Below are 21444 nucleotides of genomic sequence, written 5' to 3' on the forward strand. Positions count from 1 at the left end.
GCAACTGCAATGGAATTGTCTGCAATGTACTGCACATCTATGTTTGTATTCCATTGGAGGGCAATGATTGCATTGTAATCATTGATGCATTTTGATTCTTCTGTTCTTTTTATGTAATATGTGTTCTTTAGGTGAATTACCTTTGACACTATGGCCCTCATTACAAGTCAGGCGTTAAGGCTTTTTGCAGGCGTTAAAGTCCAAGGCGCTAACCTTGGTGCTAATTACAGCACCGTGATTTACGGTGCCGTAATTAGCGCCTTCCCCATCCCCATTATGCCCTATGGGCAAAAATGGGAATGGGGAAGGGCAAATGGTGAATGGGGAATTACCGCCCCACTCACCTTGGAATGGGGCGGTAATTCCGCCATCCACCATGGCGGAATCCGGCATGGACCATGGTGCTAGTAGCACCATGGTCCACCGCCTGACTTGTAATGAGGGCCCATGTCTAATTGAAGACATGACATTGTTTACTTGACCTGTTGTTGAAACTGGTCTAGAGAAACCAAATCAGCATTTGGTGTAGTATTTCCCTTTGTTTTTATGTTTGTGACAACAATAATTTCCACATTTGTATCTTTGAAATTATAAAATGTGTGCATGAAGGTCACTATGTGTTGTTTGTGAAGGGATTTCACAAGTAACATATTTTTGGATTAACTGCAAAACAGTGGCATCACTGTCCTGACCAACTTTAGGAGCATCTTTAATCCACAAATGCACTTCTCAGAGGGGAGGAACAGTTTTATTACAAATGAAGTGTAGCATAGCAATGAAGCGATGATGGAAATATCTAGGTACATTTACAGGATCTAGAGAGCAGAGTTCTCTTGGTGTTTTTATATCTATGTTTGTTTTGTTTTTTGTTTGCTATGCGTAGGAAATTGTGTAAATCTTCCCATGCATATTCTGCACAGCTTAATGTCACAAACCAAGTGGGTGGGCCAAGGTTTCTTATCATGCAGCATACATCTCCGTAAAGTCTGAACCAGTATTCTTTTGTACCACACATGTTTGCTAAAAGATTTGTAATGCTTGACTGTAAAATCTCATCTTTTTCGTGCACTTTTTGTAGTAATTCTGTAGCTGACATGTTAAGAAAATGGGAACGTGATTTCAATGTGCGTGCCACTCTGTAGCATAGAGTTGCTAGTTCACTTTCAAAGAGAAGGTGGAATATGTATTCCACGTTTTGTCTGAATCTGGGGTCTCCAGAATACATTCGTAAAGAGCAGTCTGTTGATGCTGTTATTTTTGTGGGTCTCTCATTGAACCTTTATTCTTTTTCCAGTAGGAAAGAATAGAGGAAAGCACATGCTTCTATACTTTTTTCCCATATGCTGATTGGAGATCCTTTAACTTGTCGCATTTGGTACGTTTCCAGTGCTTCATCTCTGGTGTCTTTAGAGTGTAATAGATGAATTGTATATTGGTATAAAATATTGGATTCTATAGCAGGATCTAGAAGATAAAATTGACCAGTTTCTGATGACTCTTGAATTATTTCAGTGGTTTCCCTCAGGTTTTCCTCAATATTAGCAGGGCTTGTCTAACTTTATGTAAGTCCACGAGTTGTTGCCAAATGTATTTTGTCTTTTGTAGGTACGCCATTTACTAAGATAATTAAATAACAATCTATTGGACATTGCACTCCCAGAGTGTGGACATTTTCTTGGAGATCTAATGGCAAATAAACGAATTTGCCATGAATGCCTTTAACTAATTCAGAGGGAGGTAATGTTGCTGTTTTTGGTTGAAGGCACATTATTGCTTGACATGGGTGCACTGTTTGAATTATGATGCTCTCATATAAGTTGAGTTGTACAGGGGTTTTGGTAGTGGGATAATTTCAAGTTATTTGTGATAGCACGTGAAGGTGTTTGGTTGTCGTCAAGTTTTGCAGTGCAGTAACTGCAAAGTATTAAGGGGTCAGTACTTTTGTGTTTGTTTTCTGCTATAAGATAGAGAGCTAAGTGGAACCATTTGGAATCTTCATTGTCTTCTATTTTGTACGTTATATCTACAGTTTTTGTGCTATTTTTATTAAAAGTCCTGTGGCAACACAGATACGCATGGTTTGGTACTTCAGCAGATGTACTTTTAAACTTTAGTATTTCTTTTTTGTATGCGTGTAGTAGAAGGTTGTCATCTGTACAGTTGTTGCACGTCTGTTGTAAAACTATTGCATTTTTTAAGTGGCTTTCAGTTCCAAAATATTTTCTCTGGATATGCTCTATTTCTTCGAGTAATTGTTTGGCTGTACCATGTATAAGATTGTTATTTAAATTGGCATGACTTATGGCATAGTACAATTTATGGACCAGATTTCTTATAATTGAATGATGTGTTGATATCATTTTGATATGATGGAAGGTGCTTTTGCAAATAGGCCCAGAAATGAAGGCTAATGAATGTCCTTGTAGTTCTGTGTATTTGCGCACTGGACATATTTTGCTGTAGTTTCATTTTGAATGTGTCTTTGCCTTTCACATACTGATTGAGGAACTGGTGTAAAGATTTGAAAGATGTTTTGGCAATGTTACACATTGATGTGCACAGCCATGTGTAGACAGGATGTATTGGTTCAGTGGAATGGACAGTTGATACTGAGTTTTCTGGGGATACTTCTATGAGCAGCATTTCTTGTTCCATAATGGTATTATTATGTTGTTCATACCCTTGTCCACTGCTATATATGGCAATTGGGTTTATTTACTTTTGTATGGTTCTTCATTGAAATATGGTTCTGTGCTCATGGTGTGACTTCATTCACCTTCACAGATGTTTGTGAAGGTATCTTTGTTGATATTCTGTTTATTGAGAAGTCTTTTTTGTAGTTTAGTACTTAGTTTTGTTAGTGGTTTCATTCTGTTTAAAACTAAAATAAATAATGTTCTTTTGAGAAGGATTGCACTGTCTATGAGAGCTTGTAGGATTAATTTTCTACGGTAGGTTGTAAGGGTTGTATGTGATTTCTCTCCTGCTTTTATAAGGTTCTGAAGGACTCTGTGTCAGAACATTTTTTGTAAAATCATTTATTTGGTATGCTTACTTGCTGCTACATCAAGATTTATAGGTGCAATGTTAGCACTAGTGGTAGTTGCAATTGTAAATCAATTTCTGTTTCATTCTACATTTTGAAAGAGGAGGCAAAGCTTCTGTACTGAAGATTGTTTTGTTTCACTTAATGACTGTATTATCTGTTTTATTTGAACTTTTTGTACAAATTCTGCTAGCGGTGGATGCTTTTCAGAGCCAACCTCAAATGGGAAATGGGGCATATAATTTACATTTTCATTTCCTACTGTCAGATTTTTCTATTTTGTCCGCGTACACCACGGTTGTCCGCGTACAGCGCATATTTATTTATTTATTTACTTATTATTTTAATTTAGCTGCGTATTACATACAGTGATTTTTAGGTTGACAGGCATGCAAATGAGGCTTAGCAGAGCAAGGGATTGGCCAATAGGATTTACTGGGTGTGATGTGTGAAGAGAGACTTTGTCAGAAAGTATTTTGCCTGAGTTGAGAGCAGATAGCTATGGCTGTGTGTTTCAGAAAGCAGATTGTCTGAATTTTGGGAGATTTGTGGATACATTGGTTGGAGGTGCATGCAGATCGCTGTGGAGTGGCTGTACATGTTGGATTCCCTCATGTGGAAGTGCCCTGGCATGGAGTGTGTGGAATGAAGTGGCTGGATTTGGTACCTCTTTGTGCTACTTCGGTGACACAGTGTCATCGAGACATTATTATTATTCATTGTGGAGGGAACATTTCAGGACATGTGTCTTTAGTCACATCTGACCTCCCACCATACTGTGTTTCTTAGTTGTTTTAACCTGCCACTATACTGTGCATCGATAATTGCATCTAGTTGCATTGATAATTGCATCTTGCCTCAGCCTGCCACTATACTGCGCATTGATAGTTGCATCTAGCCTGGCACTACATTGTGTTTCTTAATTGCCTTAGCCTATCACCATATTGTGCAGTGTTAGTCGCATCTGACCTCCCACCATAATGTTTTTCTTAGGTGTTTTAACCTGCCACTATACTGTGCATTGATAGCTGCACCTAGCCTGGCACTACTTTGTGTTTCTTAAATTGCCTTAGCCTGTCACCATACTGTGCATTGTTAGTAAAATCTGACCTCCCACCATACTGTGTTTCTTAGGTGTTTTAACCTGCCACTATACTGTGCATTGATAGTTGCATCCAGCCTGGCACTACATTGTGTTTCTCATTTGCTCCAGCCTGTCATTATACTGTGGTCATAGTCCAGCCACCCACATTCCACAATACATGGTATAACCCCGCTACACCAGCAGAATGCATATTAGCATAACCCTCTCAACATACGCCCTACTGCTGCTCTTGCAACTAACACAGGTAACTATGGATCAACTTAAATATGCTCCTTGTCCCACTCTCCACAGAAACTCCAGGCTCCGCGCTAGACTATCCCCACTCTATGAACCGCAGGAACATGGCAATACCTACTCGAACCGAAGTACCATGCCCAAAAACCAGACTAGAAACCTAACGCATCCCAAACCACAACTTCCTGCTTGCACCATAATGAAGGAACCCAGCCTAGTTACCTCTGACACTAACTATCCTCCTGAAACAACCTCGATAATAGGAGCACTGATCAATGCCAGATCAGTCGTGGCCCATGCCACCGAAATAGCCGACCTCCTCACACTAGACAACCTCGACCTTTTAGCAGTCATAGAAACCTGGCTACACGACGCAGCCGGTCCAGCCCTTTGCCTAGCAATACCTAAGGAATATCAATTAGTAAGACTAGACCGCCAGAACTCCAGAGGTGGCAGCTTAGCCATCATTTCCAAATCCAACCTGAATGTAAGAATAACACCACTACCCACCCTAAAGTCTTGTGAACTCCTGACCACGAAATTACTAATATCCCCACGCCAAACCCTAACTATCTCATCTACAGGCCACCAGGACCACTAGGCCTATTTGAAGAGGAGCTGTCCAGCCTCCTTGCAAGCAACACAAAAAAGTAATCCCAGATTATGATCCTGGGTGACCTTAACCTAGGTGTCAATGACCCAGATGACAAGCAAGCGCAAGCTATTGCCACCATGCTTGAGGGACATGGATTTACCCAAAAAGTTCTCACCCCCACTCATGACAAAGGGAGAATATTGGACTGGGTAGCCACCGCCAACTGCCCTCCTACCAAAATCACCAAAATTACACCACAACCATGGACTGACCACTCCCTTATCAACTTCCATCTTACACTTAACAAGACTCTCAGGATTGAGAAAATCATGGCACCAGAGGTGCCCACCAGATCCAAAAAAAACATAACACCGGAAAATATCCTACCCCTGCTCCTACCTACTATTAATGCCCTGCCAACAGACTCTGAGCCAGACGTCATGGTCAAAATTTACAATGACACCATGGCCATAGCCATGAACACCGTTGCCCCACTGAAAAATTGCAAAAGCAAACAACAATCCCACCTCAAGGCCTGGTTCACCTCTCACCTTAAAGAATTGCGACTGGAAAAAAGAAAGCTTGAAACCATATGGCGAACCACCCATACAGCTGAAAACAAACTGAAACTAAAACATTGTGCCACTAATTACAAGAAATCCATCATTCAAGCAAAAAAAGACATCTATAACGATAGAATTCCCAACGCATGCTCCAACACAAAGGAACTATTTGCAATCCTGCGAGAACTTGAATCTCCCATACCGCCTCCCGATAACGTACCGAAACATAAGCAATGGTGTACCAATATCCAAAATGCCCTCGCAAACAAAGTGAAAACATTACAGTCCAAAATCACCCTAAAAAAGCCTTGCTTCCTCTCAGCGAAAACCCCAATACGTCTATACTTACGTCCACCTCTAACCCTAGCTTAACACCGTTCAAATTCACAAAAGTTTCAATTCTTGAAACTAAAAAAATCATTGCCTCACTTAAACAGTCAAACTGCAAAGGAGGTTATTGCCCGGCCCAGATAGCTAAGAATGCCACCAGGGACCTAGCCCCGTTTGTCACCAAACTTATCATTGCCTCCTTCTCCTCTAGCACAGTCCCAAGTAACCTAAAAGAGTCCTGGGTTCTCTCCTTACTAAAAAAACAAACCCTGGACCCCTTCATCCCCACAAAGTACAGGCCCATCACCAATGTCCCCTTCCTCCTGAAGATAATCGACAGAGTGGCCTACATCGAAATCCAAAATTACCTGGAGACCAACCAACTCCTTGGCATTCATCAATCAGGTTTCAGACCCCAGCACGGCACCGAGACTGCACTTATAGATCTCAAAGCCCAAATTGACGAGCTCAACGACAAAGGAAATATAGCTATGCTACTCCTCCTTGACCTGTTGGCGGCCTTCGACCTAGTAGACCACCCAGTACTCTGCAAACACCTAGCGTCAGCCGCCCACTTCTCAAGTGAAGCTATAGCCTGGGATCAATCCTTTCTCAACAATAGAAGCATGCGAGTCTTCTCTGCATCTGACTCTGCAGACCCGATACAGACAACATGTGGAGTCCCACAGGACTCTTGTGTCTCGCCAACAATGTACAATATCTTTACTAAACCTTTATTCGACAAATTGGACAGACTGGGTGTCACCTACACAAATTATGCAGATGACACCCAGATCCTCATCCCCCTTTCGGGCAACTTTGTTACGGAAACAGCTTTAGTAAATAAAATCTACACTCTCATTCAGGCATGGATGGCAACCCATGGCCTCTGCCTGAATGACGAAAAGACAGAGATCCTCATCCTAGGCTCACCCAACAACCTAAAAAAACTCGATTCTAACTATAGCTCCTTCAATATCGACGGCAACACTATCCCTGTTGCCAAAGAGGTGAAGACCCTTGGCTTCTACTTGGATTCCACCCTGTCCTTAAGGAAACAAGTAAACTCCCTAGCCTCCTCCACTGCCTACACGGGCAAACTTATCAAAGCATGCAGACATTCCTCTCACCAGCTAGCTGCATCATCCTAGCCAATGCACTAATACTTTCAAAACTTGACTAATGCAATCCACTCTAAGCAGGATCGAATAAATACATCATCAACAAACTCCAAACCCTGCAGAATAACGTGCTCAGAACAGTCTTGAACCTCCCAATCAAAGAGCACAACTCAATTGCGCGTAGATACTACAATTGGCCAAAAATCAGTGATAGAATCATCTTCAAAATCGTCACACTGACCTATAAATGCCTGAACAATGCCACCCCCCCATACCTCAGGGACAGAATAACAAGAAAAACCTCCTTACGACCCACCAGAACAGCCAACTCTTTCTGCCTCCAAACCCCCAGATTCCGACTAAAAACAACAGGAGACAATAGCTTCCCCGTGCAAGCAGCCAAGCACTGGAACGCCTTATCAGTTGAACTCAGAAGAGACCAATCCTACCTCAGTTTCAGGCACAACACCCGTTCCTGGCTCCGTAGCACTGACTTCTAAAACTCAAGACACACTATCAACTTGCATGTAAAATGTACATAATGTATCTACTGTATATATTATGATACCCTCTATCTCCACCTGTAAATAAGAATGTATATAACTTAATTATTGTATATTACATATGATGTATGTTTTCTGTAACCGTTAACCAAGCTCTAAGTATTCTTGATATGTTGTGCGCCCAGTTACCCAAGGGTTTGTTCTGGCACCCTATAAATAAACAAACAAACAAACAAACAAACTATTTGAAGTTTCTGAATCACAAAAAAACACGACAAAAAGGCTCTTTTCAGAGCCACCACTTCCTCCCAGAAAAAAGTGAAATGTTCCGATAGTGCAGCACCCCAACATTTTTAAACGCCTGCGGATTGTCTGCAGACTTCTAAAAAAACGCACAGGACACTGAAGCATTTCATTGACACTTCTATTTATGAACTGTGAAAGGCAGCTCTGAAAAGAGCCTTTTTTGGGGGGGGTTGTTGTATATTTTTGGGGTTTTTTAAGCACGACACACAAGGAAATGTGGTGGAGGGGGTGGGTGGTGTTGAGCCAGCAGTATCACCAGCAGCAGCCATGGATGCCATCAGGACAGCTGTTTCAAATCTTGATTTTCAAGTAGCAAAAGCAGGATCAATCTCCAGTGGTGCTAGAAAGGCAGAATGAGCATCAGCTCTGGGGTGTGGCCTTTTATAGAGGTGCTGGGTGCGCTTCATGGACACCCATGCTGTCCGCGGACACTTCGAACACTAGGAAAGGGCTAAAACAATTCGAACAAGTATGCAGATCACAGCGACATGTGCAAGGGTGAACTTTCCCAGGAAAATACTTTGGATTGCTAAAACAAACACTGTTTAGGTGTCCAGTGGCCCAGACAGTGTTTGTTACGCTTATTGCAGGTGCAGTCACATGATGACGTCGCCGACACATTCACGAATGGGACGGCTGTCCGTAAGACACCAAATGCTTGGGGTCAGTTGTGCGCATGCATGCGGGTGTTCTACGGACAGTGTTCCAGTCCTGAACTAATTAAAACTGTGACACACGTGCAGCGGACTGTTGCAAACAAGCACAATGTTCGTAGAAGCCAAGTATGTGATACGCATGCATGCGGGTGTTCTACGGAGAGGGTTCAGGTCCTCGAACAAAATAAATGTGCGTCACAACTTTGCAGACAGGCAGACGGGATATGTGTTTGACGGACATTTTCATTCTGATGCAGACAATGCAAACAGGGCGGATGTTCTTAGGACACCTTAATTTGCATAGTCACAAACATGTGGACGTCTTTGGTGTTCTGCGGACACCCCCATTTTGACTATGGGCAGTTCGAACAGGTAAAGTGGGTTTAGGACACCCCTATTTTGGTTCATCGCAGACAGGCAGACTTCTTGTGTGTCCTAAGGACACTTCCATCTTGATTGGGGAGAGTGCAAACAGATATAGTGTCCTTAGGACACCCCAATTTTGGTTAATTGCGGACAGGAAGACATTTTGTGTGTCCTAAGGAACCTCCATTTTGATTGTGGACAGTGAGATCAGGTATAGTGTCCTTAGGACACACCCATTTTCGTTAATTACAGACATTCCGGACACCTGCACCATCCGCGGACATCCTAACTGCCTTTTTAAAAAAAATAAGACAAAGAGGAATATAAAAATATAAAAATGATGAAAGAGAGGGGGAAGCAGAAACTGATAAAAATACAGGGGAATTAGGGGTTTGTACATGATGGATGGTAGGGGAGGAAGGGATTGAAGTCTCATCATAATGTTTTTCTTGCTGGGGAGTTTTTGGGGATGGTAGGCTGGGACATGAAGAAGGGGTACAGGTACATGCGGGACAGAGATATTTAATGTTTTCTTTTATATGGTCCTCCACAAAGTTTTTTAAAAGATTGAAATTTGACATTAATAGATCCATTTTTTGCTCCATTCGCTATTAGCGCCATGACTACCTACAATACCGGTACCGAGTCCACCCTCGTTCAATGGGGATTTACCGGTCTATTCCGACCTTTGCGGGACCGGTAATTCCCCATTGAAAAAGCCATTCCCCATTCCCATTTGAGCCCCCATAGGGCTCAATCGGAAGTGGGGAAGCACAAATAACGGTACTGCAATTTGTGGTACCGTTATTAGCTCTAAAGTCCCTTAACGGTTCCCATCCTAAACGCCTGGTAAAACCAGGTGTTAAGGAAGGCACCCGCTAAGGGAACTCGGAATAGGGCGCAAAGGGATTATCGGCACCGGCGTCCTTACCGGTGCCCGGTATCCCTTTGCGCCCAAATCGTAATGAGGCCCTCTGTTTCTGTATTATTTTTAATGTCTTTTAAAAAGAAACAAAAATGTGTTAAGTACACATAAAGTAATGGTTATCAATTGGTTTTCCAGCTATTCCAAAGTATTAGATATTTCTGTGTAAAAAAAAAATATATATATTACTTTTAGTGTACGTAATATAGAAAGTGTATAAATATATAAAATAAATGTAGTGTACTTACTAGTTTCTTGCTAAGCTTTGCTGCTACTGCTGCATAGGTGTGCTGTTGATTTTTGCTGTGCAGTTTTTGTGATGTAATTCTGTTGGAGGCATATTTATTTTGTTTTAGCATTATGTTGCATATGCTATGTAATTGGACGGTTGGTGTCTTACATATACAGATTCCACTTCATTTTTATTATTGAATGTAATGTATTTATGTGCTGCTTTCTGAATATGTTCAGTGTTTTTATTGCATGATAAAACAATGTAAGAAACCCCATGAGTTTTTGGATAGTGCTGATGTTGACCGAGTCTGTCCGCGGTCAAGCGCACAGTCCGCGGACATCAAAATCACTAGCGTGGTAAGGGGTACAGTATGTTCTATGTTATATGTATATAAACTAAGGGAATCCTAGTAAACATTTATCACATTTATTTTATCTGCATCTATATTCAGTGAAAAAACTTTGTTAAAGTGGTGTTATGTTACGTTGAGCTACTAAAAACCTATGAAATTCAGTAAAAAAACGTTGTTAAAGGGATGTTATGGTTAAGTTGCGCTACTAAAATCCTATGAAATTCAGTGAAAAAAAACTTTGTTAAAGAGACGTTATGGTTCCAAGTAAAACCGTAAAAACCCAGAAAGTTGCCAGTTATGGTAAGATAAGCAACCATAACTCTTACCACCACTGTGCACTGCAAAGACTAAAACCCAGGACATCAAAGATGACATCACAATTGTCATTGATGACATCACTGATGACATCACATGTGCATTTACTTTTCATGAAAAGTCTGTACAAGGGATTCTTATTGTTATGTTAATAAAAAAGTGGCAAGGATCATTGCAATAAATATCATGAGGTACATAGCGCATTAAACTATGCATTAATCCACATAGCATTCTATTATGATGTTTTTTCCAGTATACTAAGGTACATATGTTGAAGCATAGGTATAGTGTGCAGCAGACATGATGGAGGTGCAATATTAATAATCTTGCTATGTTAAATACTAAAATTATAAATGTTTATTAGAGTTCTGTATACTGTAATCATATAATAAGTACCTAATAAAACACAATTACTACATAATTGCATTATTGCAAACAAAACACAGACAACAACACATACACATATACATTGAAAATGAAGTAAACAAAAAAACAGCAGTATTACCAGACACTCTTCATAACCTAACTGATTATCTTCATGCACAGAAATGAATGCTCTGCTTCAAAGCTACTACTTCCCTAAGTATAACTATCGCATAATGTGACTGGACCCTAAGGAAAGTAGTGTGAGTACAATATATACAAATATGAGCATATCCAGGGAATGTACAGTAATAAAAAAGCAGCAGAACTATAAGAAAGTGTTCATAACCTTACTGATCATCGTCATCCCTCGGCATGCTCCGCAGGCAGCCCACACCACAGGGGGGACATTTGTGAGCAGGGTACGCATATTCCGAGGGGTGCGCGGGGTGTTTTACACGCGATTTCGCTGTCGCAAGCGCGGTATGCGCATTCAGAGGGGTGCGCGGGGTGTTTTAAACGTGATTTCTCTGGCGCGAGCGTGGTACGTGTATTCTGAGGGGTGCGCGGGGAGTTTTCCATGCGTTTTCGCTGGCGCAAGCGGGGTACACATATTCAGAGGGATGCGTGGGGTGTTTTATATGTGATTGGGCAGTGTGGGTTCTCCTGGGAGTGGCCCTCCCCATGGCCCGCAAGCAGCCCATCACCCCTTGGCATGCCCCGCTGGCAGCCCATCATCCCTGGGCATGCCCCGCAGGCAGCCCATCCACCCTGACCATGTCCCGCAGGCAGCCCTTCACCCCTGGGCATGCCCCGCAGGCAGCCCATGAACCCTGGGCATGCCCCACAGGCAGCCCATCCATCCTGACCATGCCCACGCAGGCAGCCCATCACCCCTGGGCAATCCCCACAGGCAGGCTGCATGTCACCATGACCTTGAGAGGCCTGACTCATGGCCCCCGACCCCCACCCAACCCCCATTGACACACACCTGCCAGCAGGCACCGACTCATGTCCCCCACCCCTTTCAAGGGCACCTCCAGCAGGCCCAACTCATGTCCCCCACTGCAGCCACGTACCCCCCCATTGACGGGCACCTGCCAGCAGGCCCTGACTCAAAAGTGGTCCATCGCCAATGTTCATATAAAGTAAATAAATAAAAAAAAAAACATTGATCCATCGGAAGTTGAAATAGCGAACTATTTACAATGCTTGTCCAAAGGGTCCATGATCCCCAAACAAAAGGAAACCTACTGAAAGTCCGTGAACTCCAAAAAAATAAAAATAAAACAAAGGAAACCTAAGCCTCAAGAACTATGTACAAAAGTGGCAGGCAAGTCCAACGGCTAAATCTTTGATGTTCCGGGCCAGGGCATCATCGAACTCCACGTCGATGTTACGGAGGCAAGCCTCTTCCCTGGCCTCGAGGTCTCGCAGGGATGCAGCCATGGCCTCCTCCAACTCCCGATGAGTTGCCTCAAGGCACTCAGCCTGCCTTAATGCCCTGTGCATGGAGTTCTCTGCCCTGACCATTGTAAAACATGCCTCCTCTGCCCGCCGCCGCTCCACATCTATCTGCTGGCCCAACCGCTGCCACAAGGAAGACACTCCCAATCCTGGGACCTCCTGCCCTCCGGACGATGCTTGCCCCTGTGATGTTGATGGCCCTGTGCCATGATCGCTCTCACCCTGAGCCTGCAGCTGCCATGCACGTGCCCTGCCTGTTGATGCCTGCACATCCTCCTCTTGCTGGGGTCCAGTTGGAGGGGTGGCCACCCCTGCTGGACATCTAACTCCCGACTATGGCAGGGATGTGTCCTCCACCAGCCTGGCCGCTGGCTCAGGGGCAGCGCCACAGGGGGCACAGGTGATACTTGGGCTGGAAGATGGCATGGAGGATGACTGGCGCATAGGGTGTTCAGTTGAGGGGGGGGTCGCAAGGAGTTCCAGCACACGGATGAACCAAATGTCGACGACCTGTTCTAGTAGGTCGACGCGGCCAATGAGGGATCCGAAATGGCATGCATTGTCCAGATGAGAACCCTGCATGTCATCCCGAATCCCACATTGGCGCAACTCCACCCTAGCTAGGACAGGCTCAATATGGTCAGGGATTGCAACATCCGCAGGGAGAGGAAGGCCAGTTGCATGCGCATCCCCTCCCTGAAAACGGGTCTTGACGGTGGCATCCCTGCAGATGTCGGATGATGCAGTCACAGGATCGGGGACAGGATTAAATACAGGCACATCCGTGGCAGCCTCTGCTGCCTCCTGTCCCTGCCCTTGGACTGTACCACTAGCACCAGTGGAATCCCCCCTCCAGGCCCTGTGCGTGGGCCTTGTGCGGCCTCCTCCTCAACCAAACCCCCCAGCAACCTGGATGACTCTGTGCCATCTTCCTCCATAGGCCCCTGTGGGGGCTCAGCTGCCCCTACTGCTGCCGAGGAGTCCAACTCCAAACGCCGCCTCTTGGACGTACCCTCGGCAGTTGCGTCCTTGGACCCGGCACCAGACTCCTCATTCCCAAATAGATGACTACCTGGGAGGGGAGCTGGGCCTTGCGTCTCCGCCTGGTGGTGGGATCCCTGCCTATGTGCTCCACAGCACCGTCTCCGCCCTCTGCATCAGTTGACGCTGAAGACATGGAGAGAAAGAACACAGGCATCAGGGCACTGTACAATGTTCGTATACAGACATGACAGTTGCACATGAGTGGCAGCGTCAAACTTCACAGATAGCATCACACTTTCCAACACACATGCACAAATTAACAGGAATGGTGCATCAGGAAGCAGCATTCATACACACACACACAACAGCATGAACATCCAAAGTTCAGCCTGACATCTCAAGCCACACGGGGAGTGCCAAGCACATGCACACACAGTGCAATTACTGGAAAATATGGCACATCTGACAATCGGCTCACTACATGTCTGTGTCACATGGATACATGGCGTTTCACAGTCGCACACATGTCAAACACACACACACGCACATTTACACTGTGCACATAAATGAAGGTGAAACCAGCATCCATGTATCACACCCCAACCATCGCATGGTACATACACAGAAATGCTAACATGTGTGCGTCTCCACATGCATTAGTGCATCATGCTTTGACTGGACTCACATGCTTCAGGCTCATGTCCCTGCTCATACACATCCATACATGGGCCTTTCCAGGCACATGTCCATGCTGCACACTCCTGGCACACCTCAAATTGCACAGCGTTCAACCACTACACATGGACACTTACCTCTCGACTCTGGACGGGTCTGCCTCTTAAGGGCCTGGAGGTGAAAGGCTGGGTGTATGTATTCCAGGACCATCATCTGGTCATTGGTAAGGAGGACCTGGCACCCCTCTGCATTGCTGCGTCCAAGAGGTGCTGGGCCTTCCTGAGGGTCTTGGACCTTAAGTCCTCCCAGCGCTTACGGACGTGTGGTAGGTCGCAGAGTGCCACCTTCTCCGCATTTATGGCAACCACGATGTCCATCCAGATCCTTCTCCGCCCATCCTTGTCGGCACGTGTTCTTCCGAAGCGGGCATCATGATGCACCAGGACTTGCTCCACCAGGATGCCAACCTCTCCTGCTGTGAAGCTGGCAGCCCTCTTTCTCTCTGGCCGGGGGGTTGCCAGTGTTCTCAGATGTTGTTTCCCCTGACATGGCAACACTCGAGGCAGGTGTGGGTGGGCAACTGGGTCCTGGTGCTGGGCTGTGGAGCGATGGAACTGCAGTCGGGAGTCATCTGTTCCAGCAGGGGTGGTCACAGCAACTGGACCCCTGCAGATGGCTGACGTACAAGAACCAAATAGCAGGGAACATGGCCAGCAGGCAGGCAGGCAGGCAGCAGCAGATGGCTGGTGGGAGTCGGCTCGGGGCTCTGGGGGGCAGGAAAATGGCCTTCAGGGCAGGATTGTGTTCTTCCAAGTGTTGTCGCGTGGCCAGCTTCATACGGAGTGATTTTGCCCGTGAAAAAACAGCATGTCAGCATGTAATTCGAGGAAAGGGCCTTAGCGCGTAAGCGCGTGTGTGACGTAACACATGCAGGCATTTCCCTCAGCAAAGGTGCATAGTGATTCAGCATGTGAAAAAACTGCAAGTCCTCATGTTAATGTGTGTAATTCGAGGAAAGGGCCTAAGCGCGTAAGGCACGTGATGCACGCGCGCGTTTTTCTCAGAACGGGTTAAAGGTGAGCAGGGCCAGCAGTTCACTGTACGTGCTTTTCGTGGAGACCGACGCATGTGTTGCTTCTTCTGGTTGTTTCACGTGCCATCACTACTTCACAGCTGATCAAGTATGTATCTCTTCTTTTGGCTGGGGTATTGGCTACGCGTGTTTTTCATTAGCACGCTAGTTAGATGGTGAATCGCGCACTTTTTCCCACTGCGGGTCCCCCTGTGTATCGCATACCCCTTTTCGAGGTCAAAGTAGCCTGCGTGTCCCATGCGTACTTGTTTTTTGTGTCCCTGGGTGCCACCGCATACTGTGGGAGGTTAATTCCACACACGTGGGCTACCGGGGGTTGCACGGTTTTTCTGCAGTTTTGGGGTGCTTGAGCGTTGTGTGACCCGTCACTTTATCACCAGGTTCACATACAGCCTTGCAGGCACACAGGGGTGCTGTTAACATCTAGTAGCCCAACCCAATTGCCCAGGACAATTGTCGTGTACACCTCCCATTGGCACTACTACTACATCTGTGCTGGCACTACTACATCTGCGCCATGGTTGGGAGGCCACGAAAGGTGAAGGGCACCTCAGCTGGGTGTCCTCCACGTGGTGGGCATGTTCAGGAACATGGCCGGGATTACCAGGGAGTAGGGGGACTCCAGGGTGTCCAGGGTGACTGCAGATGGGTAAGAGGCAGGGGTGCGCCACTTTGGCAGGATGTTGTGCCACATGTCAGTGCAGTCATGCCACCACCCCTGTGGTTCTGGGAGATGCAGCTCTTGCATCTGGCACTGGCGCCCATGTGACCCGGCAGTCCGTTTCATCGACTGCCACTGGCCCAAGGGTAATGGTATCTGCAGGTGCAGCTGTGGCCACCCCCACCCAGGCTCAGGGTCAGCCAGCGCATGTTGCGTTTGCACCTGAAAAGTCCCAGGATGATTTCCAGGAGGTCAGGAGGCACGTGATAAGTGCACACAGGGCTGCCCTGACCGAGGCACATGTCCCTGGGGCAGTATTGTCATCTGCTGCCCCGAGCAGCCAGGTGTTGGCAAGTGCATGGGCAGATGCAGCCGACACCACCCCGGCTGTGAGTCTACCATCCAGGACAGTCCCGGTCAATGACCTTGGCACAGCGGATGGTGCTGTGCAGGGTCCAGTCATGGGCACCCAGCAGCCACTGACGCAGGTCAGGGCTTCCGTGTAGTTCCACCTGCCACTCTCTCGGTTCATTCCACCAGCGCCACTGCCCCTACTGATCAGGGCGGCATTTGCCAGTCAGGGACCAGATCACTGCCCAAGAGGAGGAAGGTTGCACATGCTCAAGAGGCTGGGACCCCACACACGGCTCCAGCCTCCGGCACATCGAGGAAGGAGCCTTTTGGCAAGCAAAAACTGGATTTTCTTGTAGGCTACCTGTCGGAACACGAACGTGATATGCTAGTGGGCCCAAATTGTCACACTACAGCTGCCCAGCATTGGCACAACTGGAAGAGTGTTGCGGAGAGTGTTAGTGCATTCGAACATGAGGTGCGCACAGCTCAGGAGTGCAAAAAGCGTTGACCTCTGACGCTGTGCTAAGCTGAAGTGTGTCTCCAATTATGCCATGACTGGGGTGACTGGCGGTGGGCCACCACCTCAGGAGGAAGAACTCACTTTGCACAAGTTGATCGCTGCGTATTTCATACTGACAGAATTGGTAGAAGGAGTGGGAGAGATGCTGGATTTTGACGCCCCGTCCAGTGAGAATGTTTGCGTGTTTGTCCAGGCCATGTGTGGTTTGCTTGTGCGATGTGTTGTGCTTGACTGCCAATACATGCTATGTGTACATGGTTCTCATGTGCCAGTCATGCAATGCTTCACTAATGCGTGCCTGCTGTGCAGCATGCTCGACATGTAGTGCAGAGAGGGACTGTCCTCATCACCACACGTGCACCCTCCTCGCATGCTAGTCACCCGGCTACCCATCCAGTCCCTGTTCCAACTCACTGGCCCTTCCGCATGTAGCCTGGGGTGTCTTTCCACTCAGCACTCGGGCTATGTCATTGCATGACTGACATCCATGTGTCTTCTGCCTGCATGCTGGTACTCCACGTAGGAATGCTCCCTTGCCCATACACCCCCCTGCACCACTATTACACCATTGCACTGGTGGGTAACATGTTGGACTACTGCAATGGCCTGTTCAACGCTCCTGTGTATATGCACACTTCCCCCTGCCAACCTGCCAGACACATACTGTGGGGTACATCCTATGTCCTTGATGCAGGGTGTCTCACTCGGACTGTGCAGATGGCAGATGCTCCGCAGGGACATGAGTGCCCATGCATGCTCCATGTGCATTCCATGCATGCCCCTATGTGTCCTTTGCAGGATGATCATTGTAGTACGTGTCCAGGATGACATACATGTAATAGCATTTCATCAACAATTCCATGCTCACTGTGGCTCAGTCCGGCATCACACACATGTTTAGGTTGTCATAGTCTGTGTGGGGCACAGGCCTCCCCTTTCTCACGCCCCCTGACTCTGTCAAACTGGTGTAGTGCCTTCTGCACAAATGGGTGTACTACAGAGGGTTCATCATGTGTCCTGCTCACTGTCCCATTCTCATTGGCTGTGTTGTCAGTTGACTCAGATGATGCAATTGACGCTACTCCACACTGTCTGCCAATACACAGTTATCTGTTCAACCTTTCACTGCCATGCAATGCCTCCCTGCATTTTCACTAAGGGAGGGGGTGCTTGACCTTGCACTTACACTGCCTTCTTGTTTATTGATTGACATCATACTGTACTTTTTTTGATGTAGATAGTCGGTAACGTGCACGTGCTCTGCACTGCACAACCCACGTCTGAGACATGTTACACCGTTCTACATGCCTACTCACTGATGCAATGTCAAAGTGACCTGCTATGTATGGTCCGATTGTCATCCCTTCACTGTCATGAAAGGCACAGACACAGGTGCATCCTGTGACACATGTACTCAGTATTGAAACACCCTAGTGGGTGTTTAGCAAAGTTGATAGGTCAATCTGTGGCCTATACTAACCGGTATAGGCCGCAGATTGACTGTAGCCTGCCAATCGGGTTGTAATGACTGTGGAGGTGCCTGCACGTTTGTATGTGTACATTTTCACATATGTCAAAGCAAGCAGCGTTGTAGCTGCTTGCTTTGCTGTATTGGTTGCTGTTCATGATCACAATACGGGTGTATGGGGACACAGGTGTTTTTGAACACTTTCACATGTACATATGCAAGCAGCTTCAACGTTGTGTAGTGCAACATTGCGGCTACTCACTTATGTGTGTATGAAAGTGTTCATTTACACATGTGTCTTCTGCTGCTTTTTTGTTGACTGACTAATATGTAGTTGATTGACGTTAATGCTGGTGAGATTTCAGCATTGTGCCCATTATGTTCAACTGGCACAATCCTGAAGGTGCACTGTTGTGCAGTATGTTTACTCCCAGGCCCAATAGGCTAATCTGGTGGGGCCTGGCCGTGATGATTTGACACACTGAATAATGGTTTAGGGCACATTTATAGCAGAATGTGCTCAAACAGGCCCCGAGGGGTGTTCTGGAGGCTTCATGGCGGCAGCTCGGACCGTACTGGGCGTTATGTTTCCTCATGCCTGTTTGCAGGCCTTTGCTTTGCTCGGGACATTCACTATGTCTACATGGCCCATGACACCAGGTACGGGCCGAGCTGCAGATGGATGAAGGAATATTGGTGATGATGATTTAGTGATGCATGTAGAAGAAGGGGGATGGATTACGAAAACAGAGGCGGATTTCCTGATAGTAGACAAACTCAGGATTCCACAATTTTATATATTCCCAAAAATACATAAGTCCCTCACTAGGCCACCAGGGAGACCAATAGTATCGGGGTGTGACTCGATTTTGGAGCCGTTGTCAAAATTTGCTGACCATTTTATGCAACCGATGGTCAGGGAGAAGGCCTCATTTGTGAAGGACACCACCCAGATCATTAAAGAAGTGGAGGGTAGACCCTTTGATAAGACCAAAGAGATTTTGATCTGTCTTGATGTAGTAGTTCTCTATACAAATATACCACAGAGGGCCTCACACGAGGTATTAGAAGAAAGGCTACTTACAGAAAATACTAATACCCCAAAGTCGTTCATCAAGTGGTGTGCTGAAATGGCACTGATGGAAAGCTATTTTCATTTCAACTGTGCCTTCTACAAACAAATACAGGGCATGGCCATGGGGGCCACTTTGGCACCATGTGTTGCAGATCTTTACATGGAGGCCTTTGAGAAGAACAGCATCTACAATGATACCAATCCATACAAAAAGTATATACTACTGTGGAAAAGGTACATAGATGACGTTCTTATCATTTGGAAAGGTGAAGAAAGCATTGCAATTATTTTGTTCGAGTGGATTAATAAACAGAACCAACATCTAAAATTCACTGAGAATTACAGTAAGGATGAAGTAAACTACCTTGACGTCACAATCAAAGTGGACCCAGAGAAGGGAGAATTATTTATAAAACCGTACAAGAAACCTACTGATCGAAATGCCCTGTTGCATTACACCAGCTTCCACCCGACCCATATACGCGATAACTTACCCTTTGGGCAGTTCCTACACTTGAAAAAGAACAGTACCAATAGAGCAGATCATAAAGAAGGAGCCCAGAAACTGAGAACCAACCTACAAAGAAGGGTTTATCTGGCTAATCAGACTAGAAAGGCCGTGAAAAGAGCCGATAATAATAACCAAGAAGCAATTCTTGAACAAACCCCTAGAGAGAAGAACAAAGACAATCTTGTGTTTGTCAACACATACAGTAACCTCCCGAATCGGATTCGAAAAATTGTTCATCGCAATTGGGACATTCTGGAGAAAGGGAAAGTCCCTTTACAGAGACCTTTGATCGCATTTCGAAGAAGCAGGTCTATTAAGAATCAGATCATGCGAAATTACATTACCAAACAGATCCAGACACAACCAACCCTAACAGAAACATGGGTATGCGGGCACCAGAGGGCCATTACCCATGTGGATCCTGTGTTTGTTGCCAACAAATAAAAATGTCGACCGAGATAGACCTAGGTCTGAACAGCCCATGGAAACAAAAAGCGCTTACGAATTGCAACTCCTGCTTAGTGGTTTACGTTATATGGTGCCCCTGTAAGAAGATTTATATAAGGAAGACGGAAAGAAAGATTAAGATCCGTATTACAGAACATAAAAGTTGCATAAAGAACAGAGTGCATTCCTTCCCTTTAGTGGGACATTTCTTAGAAATGTTACACAAAGCCGACGACCTGAGGTGGTTGATCGTCTATTTGGTGAGGCCCACTAATGACACCAATCTTGATAGAAGAAAGCTATCACTGAAAGAAAAGGAACTAATATTCCTAACTAAAAGTACAGAACGGGGTCTGAATGAAAAAACAGAATGATGGTACTTACTTGAGTTATCTGGCCCCTTGACACTAAAATGGGGTGGCTATCATTGGCAAACATGTCTTCATATGGCAAGCACACGATCTGTGAATTAAATCATCTTGCACAGTGCAATCTAATCTCCCATAAAAATATGAGACTAGCTAATGAGATGATCAGGTGCATTGCAACCTAGTCCCCAGAAGAGGCAAACAGTGAAATATAGGGTTAAGGCTCTGTAGATACTAAGACAACTTTCAGCCTTTGAAGTATAGTAATAACTGAAAATGTGCAATTACATGCAGTTGGGAGATCACGTTGGACTATCCAGTCCCTTGGTTCAAAGCACAGACTTAGGCCAGGGAATCCTGGAGTAGGACCTAATAGCTTGTCACACATCTTAATATGTGGAGGAACCAAGGCCACTCGTCTTGAGAAGTGGGGTGCGCGAAAGAACACACGCGCAGTAGAATACACGGTTATGCCATGTGCGGTCAGCATTGTGGCTGAACCCCCGCCATGCTGAACCTCAAACAATACCCGTTTGAATGTGTCAAATTCCATAAATATAAAAATACGGCACTGACAATACCACTTACGTGTCGGAAAAGCAGGGCGCGCGAGAGAAACAGTCATGTCTAACATGGCTGGCGAGTACGTGAGCCTGGCCATACTAGGGGGGCCGAAGGCAGGAAACGGCTATCTGGGTACAAATAAGATAGAAAAAAGCACCCAGACATGCATACGATCATGTGACAAGGTGCGCACGTGATGTTGAGAACGAATAAAAAGCCATGCTAAACACCAAAAAAAACAG

The sequence above is a fragment of the Ambystoma mexicanum genome, chromosome 1p (assembly GCF_040938575.1).
Source record: "Ambystoma mexicanum isolate Mex_15411 chromosome 1p, UKY_AmexF1_1, whole genome shotgun sequence".
Classification (NCBI taxonomy): domain Eukaryota; kingdom Metazoa; phylum Chordata; class Amphibia; order Caudata; family Ambystomatidae; genus Ambystoma; species Ambystoma mexicanum.